The sequence below is a fragment of the Nicotiana tabacum genome, chromosome 1, assembly GCF_000715075.1.
Source record: "Nicotiana tabacum cultivar K326 chromosome 1, ASM71507v2, whole genome shotgun sequence".
In the NCBI taxonomy this organism is placed as follows: domain Eukaryota; kingdom Viridiplantae; phylum Streptophyta; class Magnoliopsida; order Solanales; family Solanaceae; genus Nicotiana; species Nicotiana tabacum.
In genome coordinates, this window is record NC_134080.1 from 169,708,361 (window position 1) to 169,727,930 (window position 19,570).

Here is a 19,570-nt window from a genome sequence, read left to right on the forward strand (position 1 = left end):
CTTTTTCTTTCATTTTCATCACTGATTCTAAAAGAGGGGTATGAAAGAATAAATAAGGCTCAAAGGGGGAAGCAAAGGTTAAAGTGTTTGGATAGAAGAACGAATTGCCTCCGTCATTTCATTCTCCGATAAATGCCAAGTACAAACAAACAACGATTACAATCAAAAGAAATCATACATAATATCTCTTAACTGCGTCCGAATTGATAGCCATGTCGACGCATTTCCCTTCGATATCTGTTAAACATAAAGCACCATTAGACAACACTCTGGATACAATGAATGGCCCTTGCCAATTCGGAGCGAACTTGCCTTTTGCCTCGGCCTGATGTGGCAGGATTCGTTTCAACACCTGCTGCCCCACTTCAAATATTTTGGGGCGCACCTTCTTGTTGTAGGATCTTGCCATTTTCATTTGATATAGTTGGCCATGGCATACTGCTGCCAATCGTTTTTCATCAATCATGCTCAACTGCTCCAATCGGGCTCTGACCCATTCATCATCATCAATCCCAGCCTCAGCGACAATCCGAAGGGATGGGATTTCAACTTCCGCTGGTATTACTGCTTCAATTCCATATACCAACAAATAAGGAGTTGCCCCTACCGAGGTACGGACAGTAGTGCAATAACCCAACAATGCAAATGGTAATTTTTCATGCCATTGCCTCGAACCTTCTACCATCTTTCGAAGTATCTTCTTTATGTTTTTGTTGGCTACCTCAACTACTCCATTCGCCTTGGGACGATATGGGGTGGAATTGCGGTGTGTAATCTTGAACTGTTGACATACCTCTTTTATCAAACCGTTGTTAAGATTAGCACCATTGTCCGTGATGATCACTTTCGGGATCCCAAGTCTACAGATGATATGGGACTGAACAAAATCTACCACTGCCTTCTTGGTTACCGACTTGAAAGTCTTAGCTTCAACCAACTTAGTGAAATAGTCGATGGTCACCAGAATGAACCTATGACCGTTGGTAGCTGCCGGCTCAATCGGTCCAATGAAATCCATGCCCCATGCAACAAATGGCCATGGTGCTGACATTGTATGCAATTCTGTTGGTGGAGAATGAATCAAATCTCTGTGTATCTGACACTGGTGCCATTTTCGCACAAAATTGATACAATCACGCTCCATAGTGAGCCAATAATACCCTGCTCTAAGAATCTTCTTCACCAATACATATCCGCTCATATGTGGCCCACAAACTCCAGCATGTACCTCTGTCATAACTGTCGTGGCTTGACTAGCATCTATACTCTCAGCAATCCCAAATCTGGTGTTCTTTTGTACAACACTCCTCCACTGAGGAAAAATCCATTTTCCAGTTGCCGAATGGCTCTCTTTTGATCTCTGGTAGCCTGCTCCGGGTATATCCCCATCCTGAGGTATTCCTTGACATCATAGAACCATGGTTCGCCATCCAGTTCTTCCTCCAACATGTTGCAATAAGCATGCTGATCACGAACCTGGATATGCAACGAGTCAACATGAATTTTGTCTGGGTGGTGCAATATTGATGCTAAGGTGGCCAAAGCATCGACAATCTCGTTATGAACTCTTGGGATGTGTCTGAACTCCAATGATCGAAATCGCTTGCTCAGATCGTGCAAACATTGTCGATATGGTATGAGCTTCAAGTCCCTTGTTTCCCATTCACCCTAAATCTGATGCACCAGGAGGTCTGAGTCTCCCAAGACCAAGACGTCCTGGACATCCATGTCTGCAGCTAGCCGTAGACCCAAAATGCATGCCTTATACTCAGCCATGTTGTTGGGACAATAGAAACGCAGCTGAGCCGTTACAGAATAATGATGTCCTGTTTCAGAAATAAGTACCGCTCCTATTCCAACTCCCTTCGCATTTGCGGCTCCATCGAAAAAAAGCTTCCATCCTGGTTCCTTGGTTATTTCAACTCATCTATATGCATCACTTCTTCATCAGAAAAATACGTTCTCAAGGGCTCGTATTCTTCATCAACAGGATTCTCAGCCAAGTGATCAGCTAATGCTTGGGTCTTCATGGCCATCCTCGTCACATAGACGATGTCGAATTCTTTGAGTAATATTTGCCATTTCGCCAATCTCCCTGTGGGCATAGGCTTCTGGAAGATATACTTCAGTGGATCCAAGCGTGAAATGAGATAAGTAGTATATGATGACAGATAATGCTTCAATTTCTGGGCCACCCAAGTTAGGGCGCAACATGTCTTCTCGAGTTGAGTGTACTTAACCTCATAGCCTGTAAACTTCTTGCTGAGATAATAGATGGCTTGCTCCTTCCTTCCCGTAATGTCGTGCTGCCCCAGTACACAGCCAAACGAATTCTCCAGGACCGTTAGATAAAGAATTAATGGTCTTTCTGGCTCAGGTGGAACCAACACAGGTGGATTTGATAAATATCCTTTGATTTGGTCAAATGCTTCCTGACATTCTGCCGTCCATTCTACCGCAGCATCTTTCTTCAGTAGCCGAAAAATGGATTCACAAGTTGCTGTGAGTTGAGTAATAAACCTGCTGATTTAATTCAACCTTCCCAACAGACTCATTACTTCTGTCTTGTTCTTCGGCAGTGGCAAGTCTTGGATGGATTTGATCTTTGACGGGTCCAACTCAATGCCTCGCCGACTGACGATGAATCCCAACAGCTTTCCAGATGGAACACCAAATGCACATTTGGCCGGGTTGAGCTTAATATCGTACCTTCGAAGCCTTTGGAAAAACTTCCTTAGGTCTGCTACGTGGTCCTCCTGATGCTTGGATTTTATGATCACATCGTCCACGTATACCTCAATCTCTTTGTGTATCATGTCATGAAACACAATAGTCATTGCTCTCATGTACGTTTCCCCAGCATTCTTCAAACCAAATGGCATTACCCGGTAGCAATAATTCCCCCATGGCGTAATGAAGGCCGTCTTTTCCGCATCTTCTTCATCCATCAGAATCTGATGATACCCAGCATAGCAATCCACAAAAGACCCGATCTCACGTTCGGCATAATTATCGATCAAGATATGGATGTTGGGTAATGGAAAGTTATCCTTTGGGCTAGCCCTATTCAGATTGCGGTAATCGACACACACCCTGATCTTCCCATCTTTCTTCGGCACTGGCACCACATTAGCCAACCAATCAGGATATCGAGTGACCCGAATAACCTTTGCTTGCAGCTGCTTGGTTACTTCCTCTTTAATCTTCACACTCATGTCTGTTTTGAACTTCCTCAATTTCTGCTTGACGGGAGGGCATACCGGGTTAATGGGCAATTTGTGAACCACTAAATCCGTGCTTAACCCCGGCATGTCATCATACGACCATGCAAAAACATCTTTGAACTCAATAAGTGCTTTGATTAGTTCTTCCCTGATATTCGGCGCAATGTGGATGCTTATTTTAGTTTCCCTGATATTATCTGCATCCCCTAAATTGATGGCTTCTGTGTCATTTAAGTTGGGCTTGGATTTCTCTTCAAACTGGCTTAACTCTCTGTTTATCTCTTCGAAGGCTTCGTCCTCATCGTATTTCGATTCATCATCATAATCGACCTCTTGTACAATTAGTTCGGAATCAGATTGATTTTTTAGACTGGGTTGAAGATCCATTGTGCATGTCATGTCATTAGAACCAATATAAAGAAAACTGTTCAGAAAGAGAAAAGAAGAAAACAAAATTAGAACAAAATAAGAAGAAAAAGGCTTTCACTTTATTAAAATACGGGATAACAGAGTTTCACATTTTGCCGAATACAAAACCAAACTGGATTATAACCCTGGAATAATCCAAAAACAAGAAAGAAAATCCAGAGCCTACTACCAAGACTCCCTCCGGGTAGGAAGAGGAGTAGCTGTCCAATTGTTGACATTGGCCCTAGGCCCCATAAACTGTATATCTGCCCTACTGGAACCTTCTCCATCTTCTATCACGTTGACGTCGGCGAACAGCCTTTCAAAACCCTCATTCAAATCTCCATCTGGCCCAATCAGTGGTCCGAGAACTTTCGGGACCGACAACTTTCTGATACCTGCTCTGAAAAATGATCTGGATAGGCGCAGAACTGGCTTGGGAAGAACCCAAACTCTTTTCTTCAACTTGCGGGCCTGTCTCACATCTGCCGCTGTAGGCTTGAACCCCAACCCAAAGGTGTCCAGATTTTTGGACAAAGAAACCGGCTGAACAATACTCTGAAGATCAGCCCCTAAACCTTTGCCTGGCACAAACCCGTTCTTCAACATCTCCGAGACTACCATGATAATCGCAGTTGCGATCCTGGGAAGTGGAAGTTCCTCGCCTTCAGAAATTTTATCCACTGATACCGTATCGAAAACCTGGTAAACCCACGGTCCCTTATCATCATCAGTCTCTATGAAGGGCACAATGGCATCATTTACGGCGCTTGCATTGTCTTCCCCATGTACTATGATCTCTTGCCTATCCCACTCGAATTTGACCATCTGATGTAATGTAGAAGGCACAACTTTGGCGGCGTGGCTCCAGGGTCGCCCCAACAGAAGATTATATGACACTGCCACGTCTAACACTTGAAACTCCATGGTGAACTCGACTGGACCAATTGTTAATTCAAGTATGATGTCACCCACTGTGTCTGTACCACCACCATCAAACCCTCGAACATAGATGTTGTTCTTGTGAATCTTGTCACCATCGACCTTCAGTTTGTTCAATGTGGCCAAAGGACATATATTGGCACTGGACCCATTATCAATCAGTACTCGAGTGACTACCGAGTCTTCACACTTCACAGTCAAATAAAGGGCTCTATTATGTTCTGTACCCTCCACGGGCAACTCATCGTCTGAAAAAGTGACCCTGTTGACCTCGAAAATCTTGTCTGCTATTTTCTCCAGATGGTTCACAGGGATCTTATCCGGAACATGGGCTTCATTCAGAATTTTCATCAATACCCAATGGTGCTCGTCTAAATGGATCAACAATGATAACAATGAGATCTGTGCCGGGGTCTTCCTCAACTGTTCCACAATGGAATAATCTTGTGCCTTCATTTTCTTTAAAAATTCTTCTGCCTCTTCCTCAGTAACTGGATTCTTTGTCGCTACTGGGTTGGCCCTTCTTAACTCTGCGGGAGCAAAACACCTTCCCGAACGAGTTAACCCCTGTGCCTCACATATTTCTTCCACAACTTCCTTCCCCTTATGCATTACCATTACTTGACTGTAGCTCCATGGCACAGCTTTCTCGCTGATTATCGGCAACTGCATTACTGGCCTAATAACAACTGGTCCTATGCATGCCCCCTTCACGGCTACTGGCTTGCTTGATATCCCTTGCACCGTTACTTTGACCGGCTCTGGATTCTTGGCAACATCAGATGAACTCTTCCCTATCACCACCACTGGCCTGCCTTCTACCCTTTCCGACTGTACTAACGCTTTTCCACTGATCAACTTTTCTTTCGGACTGGCACGGATCATCATTACCGTTTGTGAGGGCTTCTTAAGCTTCCCTCCTTCGTGCACTAGTTCGATCATGTGGGCTTCATGGTGTGCCGGCACCGGGTTCTGATTGATGTTAGGTGCCTCTGGCTCCTGGACCTCAATCCTATTTGTGTCAATGAGATCTTGTACGGCAGTCTTCAACTTCCAACACTTCTCAGTATCATGCCCGGGAGCCCCCGAACAATATTCACCGCTTACCGAGTGGTCCAGATTTTTGGGAAGGGGATTTGTCAATTTGGGCTCCACATGACTCAATAGGCCTAACTGCCTCAATTTGTGGAACAGAGTAGTATAGGTTTCTCCCAGCAGAGTGAATGTTCTCTGCCTCTGCACCCTTTCATTCCTGAAGGTCTAATTCCCACGAAAACCTGGTCCCGAAGGATTCCTGTAGGCCCTTGGTGGTGGATATGTGTTTTGTGGAGGTGGATATGTGTTTTGTGAAGGTGGATATGTATTCTGGGGAGCCAGCGCACGCCATTGCGGATGAGATGAAGGCTGGGTGTAAGTTTGGGCGTGATGGACAGAGAAATATGGCTCTTGTGGTGGGTAGTAGGGCTGTGGAGGGCCGTATGGAATGGGTGGGTAACTTGAGTGATGGGGTCTAGGTTGGTAGTGAGGAGGGGGACCTATGGATCTAGCCCAAGTACCTGCCTCGACTGTTGTGACATCTTCCCTTTTCTTCTTTCCGAGCGCACCTCCCGTGCCGCTCTAGATGGCCTGAGTGGTTGCTTTAATCGCCGAATAGCTCAGGATTTTGTTGGACCTATGTCCCTCTTCGATCATACCGCCCATCTTTACTACTTCATTGTAAGATTTGCCAACTGACATTACCAGGTGACCGAAGTAAGTTGGCTCCAGAGTCTGCAGAAAGTAGTCCACCATCTCCCCCTCTCTCATCGAAGGATCAACTCTTGCCGCCTGCTCTCTCCAGCGGAACCCAAATTCTCGAAAGCTTTCCCCGAGCTTCTTCTCAAGTTTCAACAATGTGAGACGGTCAGGGATGATCTCAAGGTTATACTGGAAGTGACCTGCGAATGCTTGTGCTAGATCATCCCAGGTGTACCACCTATTCGGATCCTGTCTTGTGTACCATTCCAGTGCATACCCACTTAGACTTTGACCAAAGTAAGCTATTAGCAGCTCATCTTTACCACCTGCTCCTCTCATCTTGCTACAAAAACCACGCAGATGTGCCATTGGATCACCGTGCCCCTCATATAGATCAAACTTTGGCATCTTGAACCCTGCCGGTAATTGAATGTCGGGGAATGGGCACAAATCTTTTTAGGCCACACTGACTTGGTTTCCTAACCCATGGATATTCCTGAAGGACTGCTCCAGGCTTTTAAACTTTCGAAGCACTTCGTCTTGCTCTGGGCTCTTAGCCGGCTTTTCAGTCTCTACCTGTATCTCGAAGTGAGTATTATAAGTATGAGTCTAAAGTGCTTTGAAGGTTGGTTCAGGGGGTAATATTGGTTATCGTGAGCCTGAAACAACGGCTCGCTGGATGATCTTTGCAGCGTGGTTGGTGGGGGTGCCACGAAAATAGGAACATTTGGTGGAGGAGGGTTCTGATTGGGTTGTGAAGCTTGGGGATCATAGGCATTTCTTCCCTGATAGTATTGGTGACTGGGGAAGCTTGTCGAAGGGCCGGGGGAGAGGGTATTTCGGCGTGTGTCCTGGTGGGAGAGTGGGAATAACGGGAGGGTTAGGCACTTTTTGTACCCTAGCTAAGGCCAGCTGCATTTCTTTCATCTCCTGTCTCATCTTATCCATTTCCTCCTTCAGCATTTGATTCTCCGTCCTTTCATCCTCGACACTTTGGTCTGAACTAGTCATGCTTTTTAGTACGGGCCCTTTGGATCTTGTTTGGTAATGGTAATCTGCCAGAACGTTCTAACAAACTAACTGGTTCGAAATCTCTGGATAAACAACAAACTTGTTAGCGTTAGAGTTTAACACATATTGCAGTTTCACGTTGGGGGATGCAATGTTCCTAGGCAGTTTAACCATTTCTAACATGCCTTTGCTTCGACCGCATGCGTCATTCCGGCTTACTTTGTTTGTGCCTCGTTTAAGTGTTTCTGAAGCTTTCTTTATCTCTCTTTTTATTTCTTTCTTTTCCTTTCTTTTATTCACTTTGCCTTTTCCTCTTTTTCTTCTTAGTGGTGGTCGAATCTTATGTGGATTGCCTACGTATCATGTCCCCGCATGAATCAGACCGGGCGTAGTTCTTCCCTATAAGTGCGAAAAATAAAGACACCATTTTTGGAGTTTTCAACCTTTACTAGCAAAACGTTTTATTACAAGGCAAAACATTTTTGAAAGGAAATTGACAGACTTGATACAGACTACAGACTTTATGCCAAAAAGGGAAATACAAACTCCGACGGACAATAGACTCTGAAGATAAGGAAAATACAGACTCAAACTATGAAAGTTTCAGAGTTTTGAATTTTGGCACCCGCGGGGCGTCATTCGGCCTTGCCGCGGGTTTTAGTACAAGGCCCCTTTGCAGATCTCTCAAATCTTCCATGATCTGGTGGACATAAATCATTATTGAAGCAAAGAAGGTGGCCCTTCACCACCTAAATCATCCCACCATAGCCGCAACTTGAAAGGAATTTTAGTCATTATTGAAAAAGGTTCATTTTGCATCGTGTTCATTCTGCACATTTTTTAAGGTAATTAAAAAGCAAAATTTTATTTGACTCAACCAATTGACTATTTTTTAATTTTCCACTGATTAAAAGGAAGATCCGGTTCCGCACACGGCTTTTCAGCACTTCGGGAACGAAGATTTTAAAGCTGGGTGAGTCAACCGGTCAAAAATCCAAAAATGACTAAAAGTGGTCGTTTATGCAAAGTCAGCTTTCCGGTGTCCCTTTCGGGAACATTCGGCTATTCTTTCCAAAAACGGCATCACCCGACTTATTTATGTTGACAATTAAAATTTTGACATTTTTGGCTATTTTTGTAAAAGGGGAGGTTGGACCCGATGAGGGTTGCCTACGTATCTCGCGCCCTGTGAGAATCAAACAGGCGTAGTTCAGGTCGATAAAACAAACTTCTTTTGAAAACAAGACTCTTTTTAATGGAAAATAAAACCCTTTTTCATAAACAAAACCCCCTTTCTTTCTTTCTTTTTTTTCATTTTCTCAAAAATTTGACAGAGTTGCGACACTATTGATTTTTCAAAACAGGCGATTAACCATCTCTATCTTTCTTTCCTCAAAGTATTCAAAAGCCGGTCAACATGCAAGTCCGAAACAAATAAATGCACAAGTAGCAAGTAAGATGCATTAGGATGGTCATTTCCATTTTTTGGTACACCTGTCCTAGACAGACCCAACCCCTGTGTTGAGCCTCCAAAGTCAAATGCACGTGATGCAAACAAACGTTCCTACTAGGGATCCGGCATGAAGCTGAGTTATTCTAGGTTCATAACCTGGGTATTTGTTCTAGACTATGTACCCGAGCGGACAACTCGAGTCGAGGAGGGGGGTCTACGTACCGGGAACCAAAAGGTCATCCGGCTTAGTAACTTGTCCGGCCTCTTTCTTATTTAAGGTATTGACACTAACAGAATAGGGAGTCTCGACCAGCAAGCTCCTCCCCGGGAGTAAGAAGAGAAAGGTTTCAGCACAGTTTATATACAGTTCAGATAATATCAAAGCGGTAAAAGCATCATTTAGCACATTAAGCCCAACATGTAAAAATCACATAAAACCGAATATAACAATTTATCTAAGCTCGAATTCTGAACCCTGAACCAGAAATTCTGGGTTCGATCCCCAGCAGAGTCGCTAGAGCTGTCACACCTCCTTTTTCACCTGCGCCACCACAAAGGGGCGCAGAGGGAGTTTTTCCAATTAAGAGACAATCGAAACGGGATTTATTATTTAATTCAGAGGCGCCACTTAGGAGATTTATGGTGTCCCAAGTCACCGGTTGAATCCCGAATCGAGGAAAAGATTGACTCTGTATAACAGTCCGCGAACCAGAAATCCAAGTAAAGAATTCTGTTAACCCGGGAGAAGGTGTTAGGCATTCCCGAGTTCCGTGGTTCTAGCACGGTCATTCAACTGTCATATTCGGCTTATTTATCTTATTTTAATACATGTTGAGCCTGTGTGCAAATTTTAGCTATGTACCGCTTATATTATTATTATTTTTACAGCAAATTGCGACATCGTAAAAATATATCTCGAACCACGTCACATCAATGCACCCGTGGTTATTGACACATTTCAACTCTGTTGAGATTTGAATTTGGGTCACATAAATGTGCACCCGAGTTTAAGAAAATAAATTATTAAGTACGCGCCTAAGCGACTAGCGTATCATTATTTTGGGTAAGGCCGTGAAATTTTGCTAAAACGGCCCATCCCGTCATCTAAGGAATATTACAAACTCTTATAGAGGGCCCCGCAGCTTATGTATTTTGTTTGTCGAGGATCGTCTTGTTCATTATTAAAAAAGGAATTGCACCGTCATGGAAATGCATCTCGAACCACGTCACAATCAATGTACCCGTGATTATCGACATATTTTGACTTCGTTGGGATTTGGACTTGGGTCACATAAATGTGCACCCGGGTTTAAGGAGGTAATATTATTTACAGTACGCGCCTAAAGGGACTAACGCGTTGTTATTTTTGGAAAAGACCGTGAAATTCGCTAAACGGCTCACCTCGGAATCTAAGTATTTCAAATATACATTTGATGAGGGCCCCGCGACTTATGTGTTCTATTTAGCGAGGCTCGTCTCATTTCATTTGTAGGTCCCTCCTAAAGTGAACTAAGATTTTCTTATATTTTTTTCTCTAAAGATAAAGAAAATGTCCTAATTGGTTAATTTTAAGAGCTACTTTTCCATTTTAAGAAAGAAACTTATGATTAATCTGCATCGGGCCTCCAAGGCCTACCCGTGGGACAGCCGGCTTTCCCGGTCAGTTAACTAATTAGCAATAATTACAATTATTAGCTTAATAGCACATTACCATTCATCTCCAATCTCGTTTTAACTATTGACGATGGTCTATTATTATCAGATTGCAAACATGTACCATAACATTATTATTACAACTAAAATATGTTACTCATCTAAACTACAACACTCACTAATGACAACATTGTCTAAACTTACATAGATATACGCGTTATAGAATATATAAAAGAGAATTTCATAAGAATACTTAGATACAAGCTTGATTCTTAACAAGATATGAATAACGAATGTGCTCTTAATCAATAACCACATTTAAACCCATACTTACTGATTTCAGCTCAATTTTATGAGTACAAGTGAAACTCATGAATTCCAAAACACTTTACTGTTTCAGCTTGCAGCTTGCTTCCAATTTCAAAAATTATACTACAAAAACAAAACTAAACCCATACGACTATTACATAGTCCCATTCCAAAGTCCAAACAGTCCCGGAATCAAACAGCCCAAACAACTTATAAATAGCCCTAATTATACAGTCATCTATTATTCATGTAACAGGAAACACACAATTAATATCGAGTAGAATACAAGCATTTTATAGTTTGAACATTAAATCCTCTGGCCATTTCATTTCAGCTTCAATGAGCATACACCAAGATGATTCGAAGTAGGGTACCTGGAATCGAGAATAGCAGAAGAAGAAGAAGAAGAAGAAGAAGAAGAAGAAGAAGAAGAAGAAGAAGAAGAAGAAGATAGGCAGGTCAGCGGCAGCAGATAGCACAGCACAACAGCAACAGTAGTGATCAATGCCCAGTAATATAGAACAAAGAACAGACCCAAGTGATGAACCAGAAAATCCAGAAGTGTTTAAAACCAAACAGAATTACCAGAACTGACTCAAAACCAAGCCTGAATAAACCCAAAATCACTAGAAAACCAACTTGGAAACCTCTAAAACTCTCACAATCAGGAATCAAACTAGAAACATGCAACTCATTAGCTGGAATTCTAATCTGACTTCAGGAAACTAATGCAACAGTAGGTTTTCTCAATCTTTTCCAAGGTCAGGAAGTGTGTGTCTATCTTTGGACTTTTCCTATTTTGTTTTTGACTCTAAACCCTTACTCCCCTTTTTTTTTTTAAAAAGTCCCCCCCCCCCCTAATGTCTCTACTAATCTCTATTTTTAATCAAACACTGACCCCCAGCCCTCGAGGGCACTTAGGCAGAATATTTTAAGCTAATTCTGCCCATCATTTCTTTTCAATTCCACTAGAATATGTTTTGTTCCCCACTAAACTTCTTTTTATTTATTAATCCCACGCGAGTATGGGCAACCTATTTTCTATTCAAATCCCTTAAACCTTGTGAAATGGTGCCCATACTCCCTTACACAGCCTTCAACCCCCCACTACTGTTTTAAACTATTTCATTAGTTTAATGGTATTTTAGTACCCTACTGTCAGAACATTCAACTTAACTAATTTCAAATCTTTCAATCCCAAAATACCCTCCTCAAGTCCCTGAAATTATTGCCCTACCCAATCCCCTTTCACCCTGCATTGAACCTTTCCACTCTAAACTATTCAACCGACTAAGCTGAATACAACAAGCTACGATAGATATAACCAATTCAAATCAGCAGTAACTCAGGATAACAAATGACCAATAAATCCAGTTCAATGAACTGAATAATACCAACAGGTTCTGTTCTAAGTTCAAATATAACAACGAGCTCATTTCAATACAAACGTTAGAACACAAACAAGGCAAGAAGGAAACAGACAAGAATGAACCACAAATTAGACTTTTATCATGCTAATCCAACATTCAAGCACACCAGACTAATCGACGACACTTATTCAATCGATTACACAAGTTATAACACATACAATCAATAGAAAATAAGAATCGAACATGCACACAGGTGAGTCGAATCGTATTGATAGAAACAGGGATTCATAATAAAACTTAACTAATCGACGACACTCATTCAAATCGATTATATAGTTTTATCACATTCATTAACCATGACCAGAAAAAGTTCGACCAAATAAAGAGTCATTGAAGACGGACAGAATCAATCTACAAAAGAAATGGAAAGTCAATAAAACTAAACTAAATAAATAAACAGATATAAACACATACAAAATGGAACCAAAAGGAAAAAGAAAATACCTCAGGAACTCGGAGACTAGAAGATCCTGACTTGGACTCTGACTCGGACCTTTTTTGAGGTCGAACGGACCTTAATCGAGTGTTCTCAACTGAGAACACTTCGACTAAGGTCCACTGGACACCCAAATTCCTTTTCTTCGGACAAACCTCAACCTTTGGTTTTCTAGGGTTCTTGGGGGTTCGATTTGGGGTTCGGATGGTTCTAGCAAGATCCGAACGGAACCAAGTGTGTTTTGGGCATGAGGGAGGCCAGGGGGTGCCAGGGTGTGAGTTTAGGGTGGATTGGGGTAGGTCCAGGTTTTGCTCGAATCTTCAAATGAAGATTCGAGAAGTTTGAGGATGATTCGAAGCAAACGGGTACTGGATTTGGATTGGGGGTGGTTAGATGTTCTAGGGGTGTTAAGTTGGGGGTCATTGGACGAACTAGGGTTCTAGACTAATTCTTCGATCTGATATTCGAAGCAGACAGTGATGATTCGAGGACAACAGAGGGTAGATTTGGAAAGAGGAGGGTGTGATGGTTCAGGGGTGTGAAGATGGGGGTCATTGGACCACCGGAACCGTCATGAGGCGATTTCCGATGGGCGGTGCACGGTGGCAAAAGGCGGGGGGTATGTTTGGTCTCTGAAACTCAGAGACAAAGGTGAAGGGGGGTTTGGTTTAGGGGGGCGTGGGGGTAAGGAATCAAGGTTATATACGCGGGGGTGTTTTAATCCTGGTTGTTGATTAAAGCACGACCAACGGCTAGGATCAAGGAGCTAATTAAATACGGTGTCATTTGGTTTAGTGTTGGGGTCGGGGTCGATCCAGGTAACGGGTCGGGTATGGGGTTACGGGTGAGGGCGGAGTGATCTGGACCGTTGATCCAGTGAGATCAACGGCCCTGACAACGGTCCAGATCAGGGCTTCCCCAAAACGATGCCGTTTGGGTGTCTTTGAAACGGACTGGTCCGGAAAAAAGGATATTTGGCCTGGTCCTGAACTTCTTTTAAAATTGGCCCAGTCCGATTTTTTTCTTGTTTTCTTCTTTTTCTTCTATTTTCTTTTTAATTCCTAAAACCAAAATTCCTAAATTGAATTGTAAAACCAAGATTATTTTAAAAAGATATTAATTAACCCTTAACAACAATTAACATACAAGATTGAAAAATAAAATCGCACAATTAAACAATAAAAATGACAAAACTACCAAAATTCATATATTTTTGTGATTTTCATTCTTTAAAATAGGACATGGTTTGATAAATTCCAAAATACATAATTAAATCATAAATGCACATGCAATACATATTTTTGTATTTTTCTTAATTAAAGTAGAAATAAACATGCACAGACAAAAGTACAAATAAATCACAAACAACACAAAACCATTTTATTTTGAATTTTTGAGAGTAGTTATCATAGGGCAAAAATCACGTGCTCACAGTGAGGGCTTTCAGCTGTTTTCAGTATTTGACGGAGACTTCGAGGTAGCTACATGGCATCCGCAGCCCTGTCCTCTCCCTCTTATCTTATTATATTTTCGCATTTCCTAGACTATTGATGTATTAGGTATTCAGACTTGTATTAGAGGCTCTAGACTCGTGACACCAGATTGTTGGGGCTGTGTAGTTATTGTTATTTTGACCTTCCGCATATTTCTGTTATTTTAACGCTTATAATGACTTCAGTATTTAAAATCTGTGTTAGAAAATGGCTTAAATGTTAAAGGAAAATGGTAAATTGATTAGTTGGCTTGCCTAGTAATGTGATAGGCGCCATCACGACCGGTATTTGTGCTCGTGACAAATACTATGCCATATGCGCGGTCATTAGCGCGCCCACTAGCGCGACCGCGATCCAGTTTGGATAAATATAATTCAGGGGTAAACTTGGAAGTTCGGGGGCAATTCCACTTAACCTATAAGAGGTCCAGATTGCCCAAAGGGAGATTATCAAGGTTTTTAGATTGAATTGGAGGCAAGAACAAGTGTGAGAAGAGCAATCAACCATTAGAGTTTTTCAATCTTCTCTTTGTTATCTTTATTTTGCACATTATGAATACTTTTGTGGTTTTATCTTGCTTTTCTATGAGTAGATAAATATTTAGTCTAGGGTTTTGATGGAACCTATTGAAGGATGAACTTCGTGTTATGTTAATATAGTTTGCCCGGTTTAATCTCCATTTGTTCAACTACGTTCTTGTTGTGGTTAATTGATAGGATCCTCAATTAGCTGTGCCTATTTAGTATGTATTACTTGGGAGAGAGTGCATATTTAGGTAATTATTGAACATCACCACTCCCAAAGTATATGAGGGATCAATAACCAAGAGTTTAAAGGCGGGATTAGGGATAACGATGCCTTGGGTGTGATCTAAAGTGAGCTATAATCAAGGCCAACTAGCATAACTCGGGAGAGTGCGTCTAGTAAATTGTCGTAATTACTCGAGAGAGATTTACGGTATTAAGAGTGCTCATGATCGATAGAGATGATTATGCAAATCTGTATGAAACATAACAGGAAGGGATTCCATCAATAGGGGAAATCACAACCTTAGATCCTTCTTTTAATTGTTTACACCTTAATCATAGTTAGTCTTTAGTTACTTAATTGCAGTCAGTTATAGTTAGTAAAAATACTCTCAATTGTTATTCAAAACGTTTGGGAAGTTGATTACCAAGAATTTAGTGAGTCTAACAAGAGTAAGTGATCGGTTAATTCTTTGTGGGTTCGACTCTGGGCTAAATACTCAGATTATATTTGCAACGTCCGCTTAGTCCTTTTTATAAGGCATAGTTGGGCGTGATCAATGGACTAGTTTATAAGTATAAGTTCGGCTGGGACCCACCCTTGTGGACCGAGAGCGGTGCCTAACACCTTTCCTTCAAGGTTATTTCGAGCTCTTACCCTAAATCTCTGGTAATGCAAACCAATCCAAGAGTTAATCGCTCTGGGTGCCCTAACACACCATAATCCGTTAGGTGGCAACTGGTCAAATACCAAATTCCCAAAAGGAAATGAGTTATTTCCTCCATGAACGTCGGAACCCAGACTCTCTCCGCGGAGGGAAAAAAGGGGGCGCGACAATTATGAACACATGTACTTATGCACGACATGATATTCACATGCATATGCATAATTATTACATGATTTACAGAGTTATCCAGACTTACAGGTTGAGTCATTTACTATATATTTCTTCTATGTCTGTTATGTACTTATTTATGTGCCTTACATACTCGGTACATTATTCGTACTGACGTCTCTTTTGCTTGGGGACATTGTGTTTTATACCCGCAGGTTCTGATAGACAGGTCGAGAGTCCTCCAAGTAGGCCATCAGATCAACGGAAGATGTTGGTGCGCTCCATTAGCTCCGGAGTTGCTTGTTTAGTCGGTATAATTTAGACGTGTATTGTTTGGTATGGCGCGGCTCTGTCCCGACCTTTATGATAAGTATGTACTCTTAGAGGCTTGTACACAGATGTCATGTATACGGATATTTGTATGGCCTTGCCCGCCTATGTTTCGAGTTTACAAATGATCATGTTGGCCTTATAGGCCCGTATGTCATATGTATAATTCTTTATATATATCAGGTTAGTCATCCTATATTGAGTATTTCCCCTATGTCTATTCTGGCTAGTCTATGACGGCCCGTTTAGCTCATTTGCCAATGAAATTATAATAAAAAAGAGATATTATATTTGTACTCGGTTGAGTAAGGTATCAGGTGCTTGTTGCGGTCCATCGGGTTGGGTCGTGACAGAAGTAGTGAAAGTGAAGAAGTTATAGATGACAAAAATTGTGGTCATTATTACCTCGAAAGTCAAGAAAATATTTGCTGAATCACGGGGCAATACGTGTTCGTGCAATTAAATGCGAGAAGATGTGCATCCCTTCAAATGTCAGAGACTGTTAAGAAACTTTCATCTATTTCCCGGTAACACTACTAAGTTACGTCAGCGAAAAGTAGGGGGACTATCTGTATGGGATAAAATCGGTTGATAACAGGTGGTCGAATGATAAAGTGACACATGGAACCGAAGACAGATAAAAGATGAGCTAACAAATAATTGGCACCGTGTGCGAAGTATGTAACTGGTACAGGGTGGATCCCAAAAGAAGTACAACCGATGGTAAAGATTCAAAGGCTTGACATCGGATAACATTTAATGAGCAGTTGGTAAGGAGAATATTTGCATTCAAAGACAAGACGTTATGAACCCATCAATGGCGTTTTTATTCTCATTCAAGAGGAGCTTGATTTTAGGATCTTGTCTCCCTAAGGATAGCTATAAATAGCAGGATTGAAAACCCTTGTAGAACATGAAATATTCTGCACAAAAATCTTTAATATACTATTTTAACGTTCAATCTAAACAGTTTTATCATTGCTTCTGTTTTTGCTCTAGAAAGACCGAGTTCAGAATCAGGCTTGCTATTTTATTTAATTTCAATTGTTGATCTTATTTTCATTCTCGTTTATTTATTATTTTTGGATCAAATCGATTCGTTTGTTTATAAACCACGCTATAAATTCTGTACTTTTTTATGGGTAAACACCAACTTCAGTTCAAGAAACGACTCAAACATGTCTTTGAATCTCAAGCCCAGTTTGTACCAATTACTGTCCCAATTAATAAATATTAATGGAATGAGAACGATCCAATAATATATATATATATATATATATATATATATATATATATATATATATATATATATATATATATATATATATATATATATATATATATATATATATATATATGTATATATATATATATATATATAATATTGTAATGATTAAAGTTCAAGAAAAAAATTAAGTTATTAAATGTTTTTCTTAAATTGCATGTAAACTTTTTTTAAAAAAAAAAAATCATAGGGACGCGAGATAGTATTTATTTGGTTATTATGGGTAAAAGCTCATGCAACTCAATGATATGGAGAGAGAAAAATACACATACGTGCATTTCATTATAACTAATAATTAAAGTATGAACATAAGAAGTTCAAGCTGAATCGAATGACATTATCTTTCTTAGTCAAGGCTATTAATTTCTGTTGTTAACTACTAATGAATTTGTTCATTGACTAAACTCATATAGCTGGTCGGTTAGACTTATATGGTTTTGGTCTTCGATTGTTGCCGCAATGTTGAGCATGTTTACAAGAGAGGAAGCACAAATTAATTAATTGTTCAACTATATTTTATTTGACGGACATGTGGTTGCTACTTATTGGGTTTCAAAGAGATATATACTCCTAATCTGTGTTATTCTTCTGTTCCTTGATAGAAATAGTCATTTGATTTGACATATATTTCCCCTGCTGAAAGAAAAATAAATCATGTCATTTAGTTGTGTAATTTTATTATGGCAGCTTAAAATAAAAATAAATTTGTTTTCCTATTCAAAGTTTGTTATCGAACACTAATTATTCTTCAACATCGATCATTGCACGCTCTCGATGTCGGATGTAGCTCCTCAGTTATGTCCTTATGAATTCATTCGAGCTCAATATTCTCGACGTGAAATATAATATACATGTAAAAATTCTATGTATTTCAATAGATATTATATCTGAGCTAATAGAAACCTTCAACATCGAACCGTTCGAATTTAAATTATAAATTTGCCTCAATACACCTTAACCATTATGTCAACTAAAGTCAAGTAATAATTTAGTTTTATTTATTTATTTTTGTTTCTTTTGGGTGTTTTGTTTCCTCACGTGGGGGCATTTAATTCGGGTTCCATGCATGAAAAGCACCTATATCTCCTAAATCATGAAAATTGGCTACTCTTATGGAGCAACGTAACAGGGTTAAAGGGGATGGATCTATAGTCAACGCAGTCTTCGTATATTGTGGTATTCGTACTGAAAATGTAATATTAGAATCAATAAATGTAATTCTTTTCTCGTTTAAGTCGTTGTCTTCAGTTGTGTTCCACGTTATGGTTTGGCTCAACAAACAACAAGCTTTTTCTAAGGCAAACGTTTCAAAAGCCACCTAGGAATTGGATTTAGGTGTAATTATGTGTAATTACATAGTTTGGCATATTTATTTGGTCAATTAATTATTTGGTCAGCATAGAATTAGATGTAATTGGAAGGATATAATTACACTCTCCAATTCTCGAGGGGGAGGTGAGAATTGGTGTAATTATACTGTGTAATTACAAGGTTCCCTTTTAGTTTCTTTCCTTTTTGTTTTTGTTTAACTTTTTATTTCTATTTTTTTTAATTAAATTTATTTTTACTATTTAATTTCTTTTGAAATTTTAAAATATATTTTTCTTTTTACATATTTATCTTTTTTCTCTACATTTACTTCTTGTGATTCTATGTAATTGCTTGTATTTTATTAATTATTCTATTTTTTGAAATTACACCTCCTGATATTAGAAATAATAAGTCATTAATAAACTTGGCATATAATGAGTGATGCAATTAAAATAGAATGTTGTTGTTGAATGTGAATATAAACTTATTATATTTCCTAATCTTAAGTTGTAGTGGAATTTATTATTATTATGTTGGAATTTGACATATGTTAAAATATATTTTTTTGAATTTTGAAATTATATTATATTCATGGTTCTAAATATTGTCTTGTTATTTCACATTGCATGTAGTTCATTTTTTAGTTAGAATTGATAGATTAGTTTTGTCAAATATTTGAATAATGTTATGACATTATATTTATAAATATTAATTTATTTTATCAAACATGAATTCCATGATGTTATTACAAAACGTATGATGTTCTTACAAAACGTATGTTTTTAGTTTTTGTAAGTATCTAAACTAAACATTATTAATTTGAAAAATATATATAAATTATTTTTACAATATTAATTATAAATATATGATTACTAATTAATGTATATTCATGAAAAAATATATATGTCTTAAATACCAAATATAATATCATTTATACTTATAAAAATTTATAGGCATATATTTATT